Source organism: Protopterus annectens, chromosome 2.part0 (genome assembly GCF_019279795.1).
Source record: "Protopterus annectens isolate FY-2018-M chromosome 2.part0, PAN1.0, whole genome shotgun sequence".
Classification (NCBI taxonomy): domain Eukaryota; kingdom Metazoa; phylum Chordata; order Ceratodontiformes; family Protopteridae; genus Protopterus; species Protopterus annectens.
This window is the reverse complement of record NC_056728.1, coordinates 1,769,841,190-1,769,862,997: the sequence shown is the minus strand read 5'-3', so window position 1 is coordinate 1,769,862,997 and position 21,808 is coordinate 1,769,841,190.

Sequence of the window (21,808 nt, the reverse complement as noted above, 5' to 3'; positions counted from 1 at the left end):
GAGAAGCAAATAAAAGAGCATAATCTCCCTCATGTTATACAGGTGAGTGATTCTATTCTTATTGCACGTATCCAAGCGAAGCACAGATCGCTGATTACACCGCAGTGAGGAAGTTATGACCAAGCCCTGTTAAGCCCAAAGGCTACATACCAATACCAGAAATAATGTTTGTAGGAAGGCAGGATTCCCAACTTCCCATAGAGAGAGATAGGGATACCCATTTATATTGTAACTCTGAGGCAATTACAAGGGAGGCTACTGTATTTTGCATTTGATATACTTTTCCCTTTCTCTAGGGTAGTACAACCTTTGAGTTTAGTTTTATGTCTTTTACTAATTCTGATATTCCCCAGGATTTAATAAACTCCATGTAGGCACTGTGTAGAGCCTACACAGAATGCATCCATGTACATGGCCACAGTTCCTCCTTGGCAGCATTCCATGCATATTAATGATGGCATGTTGCCGAGGGATAGCATTGTTACAGGATTATTGAATCGGTGTAGGGAGAAGTGTAGAGGCTACCCATGGTTGTGGATGGCCTGTACTGCTCCCCACTGCTGTTGAAATGCTGTGAATTGAGTCAAATGTGTAACATTTTATTTTAATTCTTTTTTTTTTGCTTTTTTTTGTATGTTTGCATGGCGCGGAGTGCAGCTATGCCAAGCTGTGCTCACATATAAATAGCTGACACCTGCCAGTTATCTAAAAATAGAAACTGGATGTCATTAGTTATCATAATGATTTTTTTTTCTGTTTTTTTTTTAATTGCTGTTTGTGCGGGGTTGATCTAAGTGCTGCAGAGATGAGCGGAGCTCATATATACATAACTGGCAGTTGCTAGACATCTAAAATTAGAAACCAGATGTAATTAATTATTTATGCCTGGCATTATTTAAGTGAGGTGTGCCATGGTGCTTAGCAATGCTAACAGTTAGCCCAGTAGTATATATGAGGGTATACTAATTTTCATAATATCCAAGTAGCTAAATGGCAAACGTGCTCCCCATAGGTAAACAAAGATTAGCAGTCAGTGTACACACACTCCCAGACTTCCTCACTCAGCATGGCGGCACACAATGCAAACACACTGAAACTCGGTCCCCTTAGCTAAACAATCCCTGCAAGGATACACTCAGCACTGCTGCATGCAGTGCAAACGGGCTGAAATAAGCTTAGAAGTCATTGGACACACCCTCCCCTGATGTCAGCTACCTCCTCTGTAAATAACAACATGGCTCTCTGCCTACACGCAAAGGTTATGCGGACACAATTACCCCTTTGTGCTATTCAGTAACTCCAGCTCATTTGCATAGGGATCCATGCTCACAGCCAGGAAACTACATGCTTCACAGCCCTACCACGTTAGCAACAGCACCAATGCACCATTGAAGATATTCCATGCAGGGTCCTGTAATAGATTTCTGCCACATAATATTAATTTTGTCTTTTCCAATTTTTTTTTTATAAAGCATGCTTGCGCACTGTGGTGTGCCATGCAAATATGCTCAGAATATTAATAAAAATAAATTTAATTTAACTTATTTCCTTTAATTTTTCAGACACACAGAGGATAGTTTCACTCATATTTGTATGTGCTATGCCATTTTTGTCCATCTATCTACATTTTCCAGCCCTTTTGTCTGTCTATATTCCTGTACATGGAATTTTCCCATGTAAACTACTGACACTGACACGGGGTCTGCAGAGCTGCCTATCTGCTTGCTAGATTGCTCTACTTTCCTCATTTACATGAGACTCATCTGATTATGAACTGATGTGCATGCCACGGAAGTTTCCATGTTGGCGCACTCATGCACACCACTCAAGCAGTGCTTACTGAATCTAAAAATGTTGATGGCCATGTTAGCAACGTGGCACGATGCCTACACAGAAAAAAAAGTGTAGGCTTTATTAAATTCCCTCCATTGTCTTTGCTGTCAGGATGTCTTTCGCTGGTAATCCTTTTTCATATTCTGATCCTTCTGGGATGTTTGTTTTGGTATTCTGTGTTTCCCAGATACTGTATATGTTTCAGTTAAATAAAGCAGAGCTGAATATGATGCTTGTGCTGGGGGGGTAAACCTTTCATACTTCTCCTTCTTTTTGCAGGACTACATGTAAACACTAGTGACACTTACTGGTTCGGTAAGATTCAGTAATAGAAGCACCACAACAAAAAACAAGGAACCAACATCTACAAGTCCAGTTTACTAAATTATTAATAAAATAAGACTTATGGATGTTATTTGGGTTTTTTTACCAATTCCTGATTATTGAAACAACTGTTTTTTAGCAATCTCTTCATTTTTTCTGCAAATGGCAATTCATCCACAAGAACCTGAACATTACCAGATCAGATCTAAGTCCCATATTACACAAAAGCAGAATCCTGGCTAATTTCTGGTCTATAAACAGAGTGCTTCTTTGCATGGATTCATGAAAATCTGCAGTCATAGGTTACAAAATTACTTCCTTTCCTCCTATCAGCTCCCTAGCAAATAAACTATCTGGTTCTTGAGCTTTATCATGCCTAAAACTCTTCAGTTCTTCTGGCACTTCCAGAAATTCAAATCTGACAGCTGTGAAAAACTATTGCAATCTTCAAGCATCTATCTGCTCTCTTAGATCAGTAGTAGTCTCTCAACATCTTCCACTGCTCTAAATGTCTGGGACATGTGATTAGGATAAGGACTCTGATCAAACCAAGTTGCTATTTGTTTCAGAAATAGATTTAAGAAAGTCATTTCTCAAAACTCAAAAGCCAAATTTCTTAAACTCATTTAGATAACAATGAAAATTTTTGATTGAAGAACTGATCGCAGATCTTTGTAATACATGATGAGTTTTAACTACACCGATATACTAACAGTTAACTCATTCCATCAAATACTGAAAGGCAGATTCTCTCTCTTCCACCACAATCTGTTTTCCACAGTTTATTCTCAGGACTTAAAACTGAACTTCTACATAAACTGATTATTACTGGCAATATGATTGCATTCCAGCAAACAATATCATGCACAGTAAGGCCTCTTAATTTAAAACTATTAATTTAAACTTCTTATTTTAAAACTGAATAGAAAAAAAAATAATTAACCGATTTTATACAGTACAACCAGTTAAAAAAAATGGGAGCAGGCAGTGTCTTAGCAGCTTTTAAAAAACTGCTTTTCAATTCTGGTTGTCAGCACATGGGGTGTTACAGCATCAAACGTTGTTTGTCAAGTTTCCTATGCAATTTCATGTTGACTGCTTGGGGGGGTTCAATGCACAGAAATGTTCTTACATATGAAGTATACTCCAACAAGATTATTTTTCTCTCAGTTTCAGACCATAATCAGCATGCTCCATGTATTATGTACTCGTAGTACCCCTTCTGCTGTTAGTTTAATCACATGATCTTTCCAAATGTATTTAAATGAATGAATGTATAGTATTTGTATCTGAAGAAGTTTTGACATTTGTTCTAAATGAAACGCACTTCATGATAAAATTTTGTTTGTACTGTCGGCCTCCAGATACCATTTTCTGTTTTGATTACCCAGTTTTTTCATTCGTCAAAGTTCTTTTTGGTTAGTTTAATCCTATTATTTTCAGTAATATACCTAAAAAATGTCTGCTCCATGCTAAATGTCCCCTGTTAATCTCTCAAACATAATTCCTTTCCCCAACAATGCTGCTGTCCGTTGGCATCTCTTCGATCCACCTTTCAACCCTCCCTTCCACAAAAATGACAATAGGCCAAGTAGCCAGTGAGACTGTTTATTGAATAATTACAATACATAATTGAAACTATTAGCTTGTTTGAATGATTTCACAAACAGCACAACATAAACCTGAACATAACACCAACATCAAGTTTCTATTAATTGTTGGTTACTGTCCGCTCATACAATAAGGCCAGTTCCCCACAATCGAATGAGTGAAGTACATAGTGCCTCCTCAGCTCACTCAACTATCATAATTTTACCTAACTAATTGTCCTCCCCTTGGGCAAGTTCCAACAATCTGTGGCATAGCAAATCAATTGGGATGAAGTGGTGGGATGAGGTCCCAAGGCACTCATCCACCAGCATGCTCCATGTGTAATCCTCCAACACCCCCCAGCAGTGCCACTGACCAATTTCTCCTCAGTTTTTAGCCAGAAATAGGTTCATAGGTGTGTACTAGGCCAATGGCCCTGGAGCCTTTATAAGCCTAGCCCATAGAAGTGCCCTGGCATTATCCTGCCCAATGTTAGTTACCCGTGGCTCTATCAAGTAGAGCCAATGGAGTGATCCCCGGGGTGAACTTTCTATTTCCCAAACACTCATCAAGATTTCTCTTGAAGAGGGCCAGTGAGGTGCTCTGCTTGACGTGTATGGAAAGTTTATTCCAGAGCATGGGCAGTGTCTAGGTTATGAACCTGTCCTTCCAGCATGTTCTGCTGATTGCGGTAATGAAGTTGTCCATTCTCATTTTCAGTTCATTTCTTTCAGTGTATTTTGTTGACCAAATAGTACTAATTATAAATTAAACAAATCCCAACCAAAACTATTCAAATGGATACCATCATGGTGCTAAAACACTTGATCAGGACAGACTAGATCCAGGTATTCAACAGCTCTATACCCAATCTGAGAAGTTGCTCTGGCCACACAGTGGTTTTAAAACATTTTGTGTAACCTCAATTGCAACATGTTTGCATGCACCCTTCCATGACAAACATGGTATAATCAAAGACTGGTATATTGCTGTATAGACAAAACTGATGTAATAAGGCCAAAGATACTAACATCTTACCAAGCAATATGCATTTAGGAATATTATACAAATCATTGCCACCCAAGTGAATTATCATTGTATCTGGCAGTCTTCCAGAAGTAAAATCTGCTGTATGATTGGCAGAATTTGAAGCCATGACAAGTCAGGATATCCTTGCCAGAGTACTGACCAACTTGCAGGATCAAGACCATGATTTAAGCCATCAGCTCTGATTGCTGTTCTGGAATCTCTCTGCAGATGTAGGAGTGGCTTATAATCAGGAGTTGTCTGGGGCCTACAAAAATATATATTAATTACCTAAAATAATTTCCCTTCTCTGGCCATATCTGAAGCCCTCACTGTCCTAAAGGAGTGTAAACTAAAACCCTCATGAACAATGCCCTGATTAGCCAATGCCTTCCTTAGCACAGTATTAGCATCCATAGGTGTCAATGGTGGGCCAGATGGCAGTCTAAATATGTTCATCAGGGGGAATCCTGCCTAATAGACAGAGAACTGCTCTAGCCCAGTGTACTGGGCATGAAACTAGGATTTTTGATCCCTGTAATGAAATTTTCTTTCCTATTCCCCTTTGATCAGTTTTGGATTTCTCTAGCCAAACTATTGCTGATAAACATGCCACTATAACATCTCCCATCCTTAATGATTATAATAATTTGCTAACTCTAAAAGCCCCAGAAGAGAGCCACATAAAGTTGTTCATATTTTCAATTAATAAAAATCTTTTACTAGGAACGTTATCCTTATGATCAAAATGCAAAGTAAATAAGGCCTAAGTGAACATCTCAAGCCTATACATTTCACCTCAAAGTGAGTCTACCTTTTCAATAGTCCATCACTGACCAATGAGTTGTAAAACTGGTTAGCCCAAGGTATCTGGCCATCTAACCTAAGCTTGTAATTTGTATGAGTAATGAGCTGGGGGAATCCTGTGCATTCCATCTGTGCAAGAGGTAACATATGAAAACCTCAACCGTAGAGTGCCTGTCTTTTTTAGGTAACTGTGGATGAAAGGTTTTAAATTTCAACAGAACTACAGCATAGGCTCTTCTAGCTTTCATTGTCAGCTCCCGTCATTCTTCTCCAGTTAGCCAAATCTGTGGTAGATCTGGTGTGGTGAATTGTTGTACTTCTGGTGCCAATAAACAAAACCAGGAAAACTGGAAGTTTGATAAGCTGTCATCTATAACATTCCTTCCACCTGGAACATGTTTGGTAGAGAAGGTTAAATTGATTTGTAAATTAAGCAGAACCAACAATCTCAAAGCAGATTGTAACCTGTGTGACTGGAAAGTTCTTTGTGAAAGAATTTGTGCAACAACTTGGCTGTCTGAGTGGAATAGGTTCTTTTTGTCTTTGAGTTAGTCTTGCCACATGTAAATGGCAGCTCAAATGGGTAAGATTTCTAACTAAGTAATATATTTTTTAACCAGATCTGCCAAACAAGGAGAACATTTAATAGCAAACCATCTCCTACCTAGGTATCTGCCCATAATGGAACTTGCCACTGCATCTGTGTACAACTGAAGTAACTGATGATACCCAATGAATTGTTTCAAAGAAACTCCATTGAACTGGTCCAGAAATATTCTCCACGGGGGTAAAACTTCTTTGATCCTATTAGGGATCCTCACCCAGTGGTGTTTTCTTTGGCCTCCTTTTAACAAATTTGCCAATGACCTGGTAAACTTCCCACCTGGGGATACAGCACTAGAGCAAAGGTAAGGAGACCAAGAAGAGGCATGACCTGACTAACCCTGGCTTTAGTTCTGACCAAGAAATCATTAATGGTATCCCCCAACTGTTTGATCTTGTCCTTCAGCAACTTGGAATTGATACCACTGATGCTGATGTCCAAATCTAGAAATGGTGTGTGACTGCTGGGCATACCTCTCAACCATTTAGTGTTAGAAATCTGGACAAAGCCTAAAATAATGGCAGAACAAAGGTCCAAAAATACGGAAACATTTTAAATAGTGCTTTTAGAAAACAACAAGATTTGTGTTAGCATGCATGTTCTGAAAGATAAGAAGTCTGAAACTCAGATACAAGTCATTCTTTAGTAACGTCAATCCTTAATGATTATAAGGAAAAAATTAAAAATAAGAGGCAAAACTCTGCACAGTTAAGAGATATATATTAGTTACTTAATTTTTAAAGTGAGGAGGACTGGGACCACTTAGATACGACAGAGGGGTTAAAAGGGAGTTTTCTAGCAATTTAGACATGGGAGGCAGCATAATTTAAATAATGCAGAATGGAAAAACAATATTTCCTTCAGTTAACACTAAGTATTAGATGCATCACACAGTTTTATGAGGAATACCTCTCAAATGTCCCTGATTTTGGCCCAAATGTTTGTTCTGCCCCTCCTAAAACTGGCAACATTGTAAAAAAAAGTTTGTGTATTACTCTAAATAAATAATGATGATGATCAGGGTTATAGTAAGAAGAAATCACACTCTCATATTCTATGAACTTAAGAAGGTAACAATGCTAACATTTTAAGAAGTGTCCTCGCACTGAGGTATCAAAAAAGCAGCTGTAACAACAAAATGGGAAAATCTGCACAAACCATTTAATCTAGTACAACTTTCAGAACTAGAGAAGTTACGAATAAATGTTCCCCCAAAAACTGCAACAGAGAAAAAAAACTGAAGACCCAACAGATGATGGCTATCTATGGCACATGTGTGCTAACACGCCCCTTTCCTGAAACCAGAGTGAAGGGACAGAGCAAGATGTCTTCTAACCTACACAAATTACAGATATAGAGCTACAAGGGTTACCTTACGGCAAACCAAGCTGAGTAGAAGTCTTCCTGTGTCAAGAACTTGTCAGCTCTACTATAGCACTATTGTTGAGTACTGTTTCTAAATCAGTGCATCGTGAGCTCCATTCTATCGGGTTAGCATGTGGTGTAGCAATTTGAGACCCCCCTCCTTTTGTGTGCTGCAACTCTTTTTGCTAAGGGTGTGGCCTTTCCATCCATGACAGGTCAAATCAGGACCTCTTTGTGCTCATGGGTGTACCTTACTAAAATGGTGTGCAGTAAATTTGTGCACTGCTGAAAAAAATTAATTGTATTATTCTGAAGTTGTGTAGCTGAGTATTACCTTAGCCCCTCAAACTTTTACCCCCAGAAATAATCAGGAGCACATTTTAAAACAATAATGTAAAGTTAAAGTGAGAAGTTGGCAGAATAAGATGATGTGCATTAACATCCATTTATGAAATAAAATAAAACTCTAAATATCGTTATTATTATTTATTAAGTGTAGTACACCACCTTTTATCTCCAAATCCCTACTTTTAGCAGGGACTACAGCAACATTCTGAGCCAAAGTCAGTTGAGAGATGTGGATGTTTTATATTGTAGCTGGCCCACATCAGAAGTAGAAGCCATGGTTAAAATTGTGTCTCGGTGTATTTGCACATATTTTACTGTTACAATCTATCTCAGTATTTATACAAATACTAATCCATCTTGTTTTTAGCTCCTTAGTTTTATGTCTTTGTATGTTTGCCTTACCTTCCTTTGTCTGTATGTTTGCATATGCTGAAGATGATGCGATGATGTCAGCCACACTTTAAAATTGTAAATAAAATAAAACAAGACATCAGCAATTGAGGGGACCACTCGAGAATTCATGGCACCCCGTTATTTTGCCCTCAAAACTGGTAAATTCTGAGGAATTTGGTATGGTTAAAAGGAATGCTGCTGGGAACCTCAGTTATGTCAGTTACCAGTGCTACTCTCACATACCTCCATATTTCACTGAAAATAATCATGCCTTCCTTAGCATCTTGTTCACCAAAAACAATGATAAAAATCATCGTGGTAATAGATAGCAGCTTGGTTCCATGCTCTTTGCTGCCAGCACTAACGTAATGATGTGGTGAAAGTCTCAAACACTGTACAGGCAGTCAAGCAGGCTATTGGCATTACCCTATCATACTTCAACTGACCCTGGAAGGAAAGATCAAACATTAGCCAGTATTGCTCTTAGATGGGCAAAAAATAAAATCAGATTTTATGTCCAGCTTAGCCAACCAGGGATCGGTGAACTTCCAAATAATGGTGGCTGCATCATCAAAGATGGCGTATTTCACCCGTGAATCTTCTTTGCTGATAAAATCACTAAGAGATGTCCCAGAGGAGGAGGATAGGTGATGACTATAATAAAATTTGCCTTCCTTCCTTTTGGGAACTAAGCCAATCGGTGAGATTCTGAAATGTTTACATGGCGGTGTTTTAAGTGGCCTGACCGTTCTCTCTGTTTGTATCTCTTCTTTCAGAATCTTTACTAGTATTCAACCTTTTTTCAAGGTAGACTTCAAATTCTTTACAAATTGCTACAAAGGGGTGCTGTCAATTTCAAGGGATAACCACTTGTACCAGGAAACTGGCTGACTGTCAGTCAGGGTAAAATCTTAGCTCAGGAGAGATTTCAAGTAACTCGATCTGGATACGCAAAGTCTTACTGTAATGCTTCTCCTAAGGAAGAAAATGTTTGTAGTTACAAAAGGAGCTTCTTCCTCAGAATGTACCTGACTGTTTCTGGGGAAGCAACTTGTCACCATTATTTGCTCTTGCCATGCGTCTAGTTTGACTCATTTTTGCCCAGCAGTTGTAAGCTGGCTAATATATAGCACAGGGTGGGAAAATGGCAAGCTGACCAAAAACACCTTCCATTGTTGAAAACTCAACAAGCTTTCTTTGTCACTTTTAGAGGCAAGTCTATCTAGCATGACTCTTTGCCATGTATCAGGGTGGCATTCATCCCACCATAATGATGTGTGACAGCTTTTAATTTTCTAAACCAATGATTGTAGCATAGCTATACAGCAACTCCACTAACATGGTGCACCTCTCTAATGATCATCAAGTAAAACAGTAAAGACAATGCCTGTTGGGGTCATTTTCAATAATGACTGGTATAAAATTATAAACTCTGCTGACTAGGAGTCCCAGTACTTCTGAAGTGACTTGTTAGCTGTTTTGTTTTACCCGGTGCGGCTAGTGCTGCCATGAAATCCTTTGATCCGAATTTCTCACCTTCAAGAAGACATTGAATCCCATCAGTGTCTGATAAGTCAAATGCATCTATGTAACCCCTGTGAATAATCTCATCTTTTATTGCTTTTGGTGCATGAGGTGTGATCGGAGCACTCAGGCTATTGGTGCATGCCTCTGTAACACCGGGTTACTACCATCTGTGGACATTGGCGACAACAGTTGGTGATATCTGATTTCTGCATCCTAGGTATTTTCAATGCTTCCCACTTTCTTCCCTTCACCTGACACTAGTGTATGATCAGAATTAGTTGGAAGGGGTTGGGATGTTGGCAGGGTGTTAGGCACCCTCTACTCCCTCTGCACTATTCGGGACCTAAAACCAACTAAGACCTTTCTCCAAAACTTGAACAAAAAGCCAACCTTGCTACCTTCTGGGAGAGACTCCAGGAATTCTCCTAAGTATTCATCTTGGATCTGACTTACTAATCATTCCCTTTTCCTCAAACTTTCTGAGCAGGACCCTTCATTACCTGGTTCTTCAACAACAGCCTTTGACATTGCCATATCTGCTTGGACCTCAACATACAAGGCAGTATCCATAGTCTTCTGTGTTCTGTGCTTGTTCTTTTTGGCTGGAACCTCTGTAGATAGAGAGCCATCAACCTTTGTTGTCCTCCACCTCTTTTGGAGCCTGTTGAAACATCCTGACTTTCTTTGGCTTCCAGGTCTTTAAAGATTTCCATGGCGTCTAAGGTTAATCTGGTCAATTGGGACTTAAGCGATAAAACTGCTGCACATTCTGACACATGAAAAACAAAATGTCAGAATTCTGACTTTATATGTATATGTGTATATATATATATATATATATATATATATATATATATATATATATATATATATATACGCACACACACATATACACCTACAGAGAGATAGAGATACATAGATCCCTTCTTTTTTGATCTAAGTAAACTAGCATAGCAGTGCCCATGATTCTCAAATCAGGCTATCCACAACTGTACAGAAATCTTAGCATTAAACCATTTTTCCTAAAATGTATGGGCTTTCTTCGAATATTAATACCACTTCTAATGCGTTACTGATGTGGAATACATATGCTGCTGGTCTTCACCTCAGTTAATACATTTAACTATTATTTTATTGTTCCTAACTTCTAATATTATATACGTTGTGAAATACTTGTAGACTTTGACTGTTCATAATTTATTTAGAGGCTATGAGATGGGAGCAGGAGATTATAGCCTGTTAGAACTATCATAAAAATAAAATAATTACATCTCACCGTTTTTCTCTTCCTCAAATAACAACAACTTGAATGCCACATGGAAAATGGTGGGTGGTTGAATATACACCCTCTAACCATGTCACATTATTAATTCCAAATTATTGAGTTGTATTGATATTTTTTTAATATTACACCAGCAGCAAGCCCTTTTTTTCAATGCTGCGGTGATAATGTCAAAATAAAATGATGGATTGTAACATGCAACCACTGTATCAAAAACTGCCCTAATAAACTTATGTAGCATGTAAGTAAGCTATTAACTTGTCAGCAAATATGAACAATTTATATATATTAACTGATATGTAAGCTGCTGCATTATAACAATATCTCTACTTTCTTCCATATAAATTATTTTCAAGACTTTTTTAAAACAAGAAACATCTTTATTAAATTATAACTTATGATAAAGGCAATCATACATTTGTACAAATGAAAACAAACTATATTGACATATTTTCAGTTGCAAACATTATACCTCACATAATCTATCCAGTCAGTGTCAGTCAAACATTACAAAGCTTACTCAATTTCTGCCTTCCCTTAAATATCATTCCTCCTCTGAAACATTATTCAGTATGTATTCCCACAATTCCCATTTTCTATGTAATGTACTCCTACCCTTTAATAAAGATGGCACTTTCAGTTGTTTTATCTCTATTACTGCATTCACCACTTCTAATGTAGTTGGTTTAGACTTTATTTTCCATTTTCTAGTAATTGTTTTTTTTTTGGCAGCCACCAGAATTAAATTAAACAAGGCCTTACTATTTCTTAGCAATTTTGATTCTGTATCCCAACTCAAAAAATCATTTCCTTAGTTACACCAATTTGCTCATCCAGTATTTTTCACCACAAAGACATGCCAGCCAAGTATAAAACAAATCACACAAAGCTTGTCTTCAAACGAGTTGATGATTTGTAGTGCTGTGAATATAAATTTTATTCTGAAAATGTTATGCGCTTCATCGCCTATAGTTAGGACTTATCAGAACTAAAAGTTCATCCTATGTCAAAATTATATAACACATTCAATTAGAAAAAGAACCAATCACCACTGATTCATTTACATGTTAAACTGATCGATAAAATGACAGTTAGAAATGCCATAATACAAACCCATATTAAAACATGCAACATATTTAAGAAAGTATAAAATATTTAAAAGAATAAAAAAAACGTACTTATATTTTGAAAATAAATAATAATAAAAAACACTAAAGGAATTATAAAAAACCCACTTGGGAAACCCATAATTTTACTGTACTCAGCTTCAACAAGCTGGCTAAAGAGACAGCATCATTCAACCCTGGTTTCTTGCTTCCATTCAAAGACATTTGTCATAACGATTCCCAGTACTCTAAAGTATATTCCCAAGGACCACCTCCTTGGCTTCCTAACCACCTGTTCTAAAAAAATAGTATTTTTTATGTTCTCCACACAACCAGTACTATGCCTATATATGATGTTCATCTCCTTTTTTACAACTGACATCATAACAATGCTCATAAATCCTTGTTTGCAGTGACTGCTCATTTTTTCCCACATAGTACAGAAAACAATTTGTTTTTTCCCACATAGTATAGAAAACAATTACAGAATGCCAGGTATTCAACTTCCACATTTGGCAATTGAAACCTTGATGGAAGTGGAAAGTGTAGTCTATACTAGGTAACCTAATAACATCCTCTCTGTAAACAAAACTACATTGTCTGCAGGCTCCATTCTTCCTGGTACCTTTCCTTAAACCACTACCACCATCTCTACTCCTATAAGTTACTTTTTCAGTTTTTTCTTTTAAATTATTAAACCTCTTGAAATCAAATAAAAGGTGATCTCCCACCTTCTCCATTAATTCTAGATCACACACAAAAACCTTCCAATTACCATTGTAACTTTTTATAGTATTGCTCTTTAAATCAAATTTAAATAAAATGCCATTTTCAAAATGAAAGCTCAAATTCACATCTTTATTATCTTTTTATTGTGTTTTTTTTTAACATCAGGAAGAGCATTAACCAAAATAAGGTAGAATTTAACTTTCCTATGTCTTCTAATTTCATTATGAATGTCATTCAACATATTTTTATTTTATTTAACATTTGTTTACCAGGAAAGTCTGACTTGGAATGAACCAATTTTCAGTGGAGGCCCAGGGAGAAAAGCTCCAGACACATGGTTTTGTAATGTGGGAGGAAACCAGAGCACCTGGAGAACAACCACAAGAATGCGAGGAGGACATGCACACTCCACACAGAAGACACCCCAGCCAAGAATTGAACTGGAGAACCTCTTGCTATAAGGTGACAATGCTAACAGCTGCACCACAGCGCCATCCATGTCCTCTGGGTACCCTCTTTAATAAACATTTGCTTCGTTATTACAATTTCTTCCTGCAAATTGTTGTCATCAGAGACAACCCCTGCCAAATGTACCATTTGGCCTTTTGCCAGTTTTTATTTCCACTTGAAGGGGCAACAACTACTGAAATGTAAATAGCTGTTAGAGAAGGTGGGCTTTCTATACAACTTAGATTTAAATGTTTGCAAACAAACTCTTTAATTAGTAATACATCCAAATAGTTGATACTTTGAGTGGAAAAGTTGTAGATAAACATCGAAACCCTAGTGGTGCTATTAATGTTATCAATGAATTCCTTTGAGAAACCTTCATCACCATTCCATATTATAAAAATATCATCCAAAAATCTCAAGTAAGTAGTTAAAGATTGCTTGTATTGTAATTAAAATACAAAATCATGTTCCCAATACCACATGCCAAAAGTCAGACCCTGGCAAGGATTCTCTTTGATGACCAACCACATGATACCCACTCTCCACAGGCTGGACTTCTCACTCCTCATGAAGGACCCAGCAGCAAATGTAACCTCTTCTGCCAACAGCTATCACCTTGCTCCCAGGACCTTAGCCATCACTCACTGTGACTCTGATTTAATGTAATATTATGATTGTTATTTTTTGTGTGAAACCAGTAATCCTTCAGATAAGCAAGAGTAATGTCATTAATAATGTCATTTGTAACTGTCTATGCAAATGTTATTGCAAATATTTTCTTCACCTACTTTTATTTTTATTATTTGCATATGTATGTATATATATATATATATATATATATATATATATATATATATATATATATATATATATATGTGTGTGTGTGTGTGTGTGTGTGTGTGTGTGTGTGTGAGAGAGAGAGAGATACCTCTCAACCTCTTAGCACAAGAAATCTGGACAAAGCCAAAAATAATGGGGGTATAAAGGACCAAAAATAAGGACAAATTTTAAATATCGCTCTTAATAAACTTAGAAAGTTGCTAGAATAAAAGCTTTTGCTTTATTCTGCATTTTCTCAAGGATACAAAGTCTGAAATTCAAATGTCTATCATTATTTAATGAATTCAGTTCTCACTGATTTGACAGAAAACTACAAATTTTATGAGTAACAGATCAAAAATATGAGGCAAAATCTGGACATTCGATGAAAATCTGGGCAGTTGAAAAGTATGATATATCTGCCTTATCTGCAGAGTCACTAGCAATTGACTCAGAGATTAACTTCTTGTGGAAGAAAGGAAAAAAAAACCTTCTGTGGAAGCTGGAATTAAGAAAACATTTTACAAATGACCGTGACTGTGCCCAACACCTGAGTGAACAACTATTGTCTGGAGCTTGGAAAAAACTCTGCCCTAGCCGTTACATGTTGGGTTATTGGGTAATGAAGTTGACATTTAGGTTTGCTTGAGCAAAATGCATTTAGCTTTCCCCATTTCTCTTCTTTTAAGTGCTGTAAATACCTTTATCTTCAACTATAAAACATTACCTGTAAATACTGGCATTTTGTATTTACCTCCATATTTACTCTTTGTCTCCAGAATTCTGTTTATTTTATGATAGCTGATTTTACATGTGCAAATGGGTTCATGTCAAGTCGTTGAAGGTAGCTTCAGAGAAGGCAAAAAAAAACCTGAAAGCAGTTTACCAAAAGCACTTTCGTTGACAGTGGAGACTGCCTTTTTCTCCGTTGTTGTGTGGCCTCAGAGTTGGTATTAATAATTTCTGGGAGTGTAGGGGGAGTTGTAGGGGGCAACATTTCTTTTAATGATTGCTGAAGGTAGTTCTGGCAAGCTGCCTTGGGGAAATTAATCTGTGTAAATAATCAGTTAACTGCTTCCTTCTGTCACACACACCTCCAGCACAAACTCATAATCTGTCTTGTTAAACTTTTACACTTGAAACCTGTTCTCATACCATGTCCCTCCTCATTCCAATTCTACCTGTAACATGTTCAACTCGACCACAAATGTTTTCTGATGTCTTCATCTAGCATTCACACTGAATCCAGACTATTTTCGTCTATTGTCAGAGGCTAGAAAATCTGAACAAACCTTCTTGCACAAATACATTTAGAATAAACAAAAGTTATTTCCTTTCAATTCAACTAAATGTGTTGAAGATAAAATTAATTTTAGACAAACTGTTATTAATATAATATGCTTAGATAAAATTTGTATTTGATAAATCTAGCTAAACCCATATATATAAGCAACTTAATGTAATAAATAATTAGACAATTTAATTGAGCCAACTTCATAATGTATTTTAAAAGGTGGGATAAAACCAGAATGCACCAAGAAACTCCATAAAGACACAGGAAGAGCATACAATCTGCATTTGATGATCAGAGGTCAGGATTAAACTCCAGGCCCTGAAACTACACGGAAGAGTTGTCACCAATGGGCCATCATGATGGTAGACAGTTATTCTGAATGCTCTAACTGTGACTGAAGAAGATAATTCCCTTCTTCCTGAGGTTCAGCAAATTGTAGAGCTGACTGCACACAAACAAGTAAAGCTCATTTCATTTGTAGCTATTTAATTGAATCATTTGAATTTTTTTCTAAATATCAAGTCAACAAACAAAACTTCAGGCATTTTCCAGATGCCCCTCATGTATAATGTCTAGTACTTTGGAAATGTCATTTTTCCAGCATTATTTTTCTGAAGTTGCTGAGTAATTTTTTTTACTGTTCTCTAGTAGTAAATTCAGTATGCAACAAGTTATGTTCCATGATTTTAACCTGCCTGGTTTCCTTGTGGGTTTACATTTGTGTGCCAAGAGCAGTTAGCAGTGCTGAGTAGTCAGGAATTAGTATAAACCCTCTTCTGTAGAAGTGTAGAATGGATTTCTTCACTTTCCAAACAAGACTAGGGACTTTCTCTCTGTTAGAATACAAAACCTCAAATCAAATGTTATCCTCCTTGTACTGTCATGGAGTTTGTATGCGAGAACATTTAGTTCCACAAATATAAAAATCACACAAAAACCTAAAAGGCAAATTTAGATGTAATTGATTATTTTGATTTGCTAAAGGCATATTTATAGTCCTCTATCCCTTTCTTTTCACACTTCGTCTGTTGCAGCATCTCTGGATGGGTAGGTTGTCGAGATGTCTTACAGAAACTAGGCATAATAGTTTGCCAGCCCTAGATATGGCTTTGCTCATAGGTTCATAGGATGATACTAGGCTATTGGCCCGGAGGCCCTTATAAGCCTAGCCAAGAATTTTGCCCATGTTTCCACAAAGTCACCGCCTGTTTCCCATGTCCAGCAAGGACACAGGTGGGATCCCAGGGATGTATTTTCTGTTTCCCATCCAGTTGTCCAGGTTCCTCTTAAAGAGGGCTACTAAGGTACTCTGCTTGACATGGAGAGGGAGTCTACTCCACAAATGGGGGAGTCTTTAGGACACAAATATATCCCACCAACAAGTTCTATTAATGTCACAAACCAGGTTGCGCGAGTGGAGTTTGGCTTACGGATATGCAGCTGTATGCCAGACACAGGTCACCTCTGAGCAGTCTATATGAAACTGAGTAGAGGGACAGGAGTTTTAGCCTACCTGTATAGGATAGGTGTTTGAGACCCTGGATTTTCCTGGTCAGGAACCTTTGTGATCTTTCTAGCTGCTACATGTGCTTGGCAAGGTATATGCTGAAGGGGGCATTGTATTCGATAATGGGTCTGATAAGGGAGGAGTACATGGATGTTATGACCTTCTTCTTCCTGGATGAAATATCCTTACTTATGAGGTGGGCCATATAGAAAGCCTTCTGTACAATGGAGGCAACATGGTGGTAAAAAGTCAGGTTGCTATCAACTTGGATGCCCAAGTCCCTCACGACTGATTGCGTGCTTAGTACGTTGTTCTTAATGTGATAATTAGTGGGGACACCATTTTCCCCAAAGGGGATAATGATGCATTTCTTGGCATTCAGTTTGAGGCCATGCTTCTGACACCAGTCATTAGTTTGGATAAGGCCCCTTTGGAAGATGCTCACATCACTGAAGGAATTTAAGACAGCACTCAGCTTGCAGTCATCTGCAAAATTCATCAGCCACAGACCACTGGTTTTGACTTGCACCTCAGAAAAGTATATCCCAAACAGCAGAGGCCCCAAGACCGATCCTTGGGGTACACTGCTCATTACAGGTGTAGTGCTGGAGGTGCCTTCCCCTATTTTGACTGAGTGGGTTCTATCAGTGAGCCAGTTAGCTACCCATCTGGTAACATATGGATTGATGCCTGGCTCAGAGAGTTTGTCTATTATGCCTGAGCGGGGAAGAGTGCTGAAGGCTTTGGCTATGTCAAGGTAGGTGGTGTGCACCATCTTCTCCTCGTCCATGTCTTTGGTGACTGTTTCGAAGAAGTCGACCAAGTTTAACAGGCATGATCTCCTTTTGACAAAACCAAACTGTGTGAGGATCAAGCATTTGGAGTTTGCCAATGTCCTTGTTTATAAGGCCCATTATAATGCGTTCTATGGCCTTGCAGATCAGGCTATTTAGACAGATGGGCCTATAATTGCCTGGGTCAGTGGACGCTCCACATTTGTGTACAGGGATGACAGTGGCTATCCTCCATTTGGCTGGGATTAAGCCTGTGCTCAGGCTTTGGTTGAATAGGGTGCCTAATGGAACTGAGAGCTCATGCCTGAGTTAATGTAGGACACAGCCAGGGATGTTGTCAGGTCACATGGAGACTGCATTTTTTGCCTTTGAGAGGGCATTAAAGACCTGTTCCCTGGTGATGAGGGAAGGGGGGCAGGTGCTGGGGATGTCCTGATTTACTAATGGGGGGGACGGGGGGGGTGAAGTTTTCAGTGAAGCTGTGTGCCAGCAGGCTGGCTGTATCTACAGCTTTTGTGCATGTGGTGTTCTTGACTACCAGTTAAGAGCAGATTTGGGTGTTACCGTTGAGATTGTGGATGTATGTAAAGAAGGTCTTGTGATTGTCCTTAGTGGATGTGGCCAATTTGGACTGGAAGTTAGCTTTAGAGGATTTCACCAGTGACCTTATTTGCTTGTTCAGACAAAGGAGAGATTGCTTCCAACTTGGCAGCTGCTCCTTCTTGGTCCTGGACAGCATTTTTTTTCTTTTATTATAGAGTTTGTTGATTGCTGCTGTCCACCAGACAAGTTTACTCTTCCCTGAGGAACATGATTTGGTCCTGTCAGGTATTGCTAAGTCCATACAGCTTATGTAAGTGCTCATATAGTTTTTTGGTGTAGGCTTGGACATTAGTGCTATCTCCAACTAACGGGACAGTGACTGTGAAACTGCTTATACCTGCTCTCAGGAGATTGTAGTCAGCTTTGGAAAAGTTTTTTTTTTGTTTAATCCTGACAAGGAAGGGGTCAGGGGAGATGGTGACTTCAAAAGTGATCACTTTATGGTCGGATCTTACCAAGGAGGATGACACTGTAGGGGTGCTACAGTGGCTACTCATGTTGGTTAGTACCAGGTCCAGGATATTTTTGCCTCTCTTGGGGGTGTCGACCACCTGATCCAATGCATTGGCAGTGACAAAGTCGAGGAATCTCTGGGCATTCATGTTTGGCTAGAATAGGTCTTCCACTCATTGGTTGGGTAGTTAAAGTCACCCAGGATAAGGGTAGAGGGTTGAATCTTGATGGATTCAAGTAAGTCCAGATAGGTGAACTGGGTGTCCTGACTCATGGTTGGGGGTCTGTAGTTAGCTATGATTTCAATAGGTGTTTTGTCAACAGTTAACTGCACCTGGAGTGTCTCCTGTGCTTCATACTGTTTGACCAGCCTGGAGGTGTGCACGTCTTTGATAAATATTAAAACTTCACCTCCTTTGGCTTTCTAGCCCTCTGTTTGAGGTCTGAAAGTATGACAGGATGAGTAACCTGGTAAGGCTGGGGTTCTCTCCACAGCTTTGTACCAGATTTCAGTGACTGCACAAATGTCAGCATCCGCCAAGGCAAGGAATGCCTGCAACAAGTGCAGTTTAATGCTAAGACTCCTAGCGGTTAGCAGCATGACCTTTAAATTTCATTTAGAAGAATTTTTCACATTGGTAATTTTGTGCTCATGACATTGCCTAAAACAGGCACTATGGGGGAGGCAAGAGCCTTTGCCAGAAGCCTAAAGCCCAGGGAAGACAGATTACGACCATATGTGACAAAGCATTGTGGGCTGTCTATCATGTCCTCCCAGGCTGTCAGATACTGGATCCCCTTGGAATGACACCAGAAGCTAAGCCAATTGTTAAAGTCAATCATTTTCTGTTTGTACTGAGGCACCATTCTGGGTGATGGTAGGATGTTGCTTAAGGTTAGGGACATACCTGCCTGGAACACATATTCAGCTGCTCAATCATGTCTCTCTTCATATAGTCCAGAGAGGTATGCCTCGTCATTCACACTAACATGGACTATGACGGAGTCACAACAATACCTGTTAAGAGACTTGAGTGCATGCGTGATATGACAGATTCTAGGACCTGACAAGCAACTTACCGTGACTTTCTTCTTGTCTGCCCTGGTAAAGGGCACATCTGTGTGCCTCATGATAGAGTCTCCCATGAGTAGTATGTTGGGTTTGTGGCTGGGCCTTAGAGGCTTTGAGACATAGATGTGTGCACTATGTGTGGTGCTTGGTGTGGTGGGTTGTGATGTGCATGTATGTTTTTGCTTTGGAGGTCTTTTTTGTTTAGGTATGTTTTTGTTGAGAACCTCTGCATATGTAGGAGTGTGTTGTTCAGGTGTGGGTGGTGTTAGAGGTGTGGTATTTGTAGTGTTTGAGCAGACAACCTTCTCAGTACCAGATGTACTGGCATGTGACTGAGAGAGTAAGGATTCTAGGTTCTTAATGTAGTTGCATCTCTCATATATTGTGTTCCTTGGTGGCGGTAGTAGTAGAGTGTTGTCCATGTATATAAGGCAGTTGCTACACTGTCCCATATTAACCAGACTAGCCGGAGAAACCATAGGAAATTGTCCATCCATGGTTAACAGAATCTGTGGAAGAGAGGTCAAGGATAGTAGAGTGGGTACTATCTGAGGAGAGTAACTATTGCTGTGAGTAGGGCTGGATAAAATCAATACAATAACTGCATGGGAGGGCCTCACTTACACTGGAATGCTGGTAAGGGAAACAATGTAGCTGAGATACCTCGCAAAGGGTTAAAACAGAGCAACAGTGGTGTGCAACAAGTAAACAAGCACAAATCCACGCAAACGTGGGGTTTAAATACCACAAAAACAAAAGTAAACTAGAAACACTGGAATTGACCAATCAGCCCTTGTCTCTGAACTCTTAGCTAAACACTCTATGCCAGACCAGTTCCAACCAGTTCACTTACTCCCACAATGTTTGCAACACATTCTGAGGATTATATGCTTGTAGCACAGGTTTTACCGTGTTATGCAAAATGCACAATCTGTTCTTGTAAATAACATGCCCACAATATGCAGTTTCATCTTAGGTTAGTTCACAATTGTCTTTACTTGATTTAAGTCCATACACTTTTACCCTGCCAAATGCCTTTCAGAAGTGATCAGCATTTTCTGCATCATTACTCACAGTTAGAGAGAAATCATTGTATGTTAGAAATTCCTAGAAGTACTTCACCCATTACTTCCTGCAAAATAGCAGGCAGAGACAATAGTCTGAACTTCAGTTTAATGTACTGAAACAAGCCTTGAAGAGTATATTTCCTACAAATCTCTTCTATTTCCATGTCAGCTCATGTCTGTGACATGGCTATTTCTAAAAATGTTTTTGTGTCTCTCCAAAAATTAGAAATATTTTCCATTCTTGGCATGGGGTATATTACACTGTATGTGTGCATAATGACCACCTTTTGTTCAGCGATTACACTATGAAGTGTACCGATCACTGTTCCCTAATTTAGGTAACACCCCCATATTCTCTCATTCATTTCTTTTTCTACTTTAGATGTAGGTACTCTGACTTCAATGAATTTGGGGATAACATTTGGTTTCTCTTCAGTTGTAGTCTATATTCTTTTCAGTTTTCTAAACAATTGCTTAACATCTGCTAGTGGGTCTTATATGTTCTTACCTGTAATGGGTTTTTTGCATCTTTTAGCTATCATTTGCTGCTTCTTAATGGAGAAGTTAGTTTAAAGTAAAAGATGAAAGGTTGATAATGACAACTTAAGTGGGCTCTGTATAGGTTAGTTTACAAAATATGTAGAAAGTGTGGGAGATACAGGCAAATCTATGCGCTGTGATACAGAACTAGAAATAGTTGCACTTCTTGTAGCTGGTGGTATACTTACGAATGAAGGTCTGGACACCGAAGGGCAGAATAATATGATAAGATTGTTACACTGCAAACACTACAACATATAGATACCTAAGAA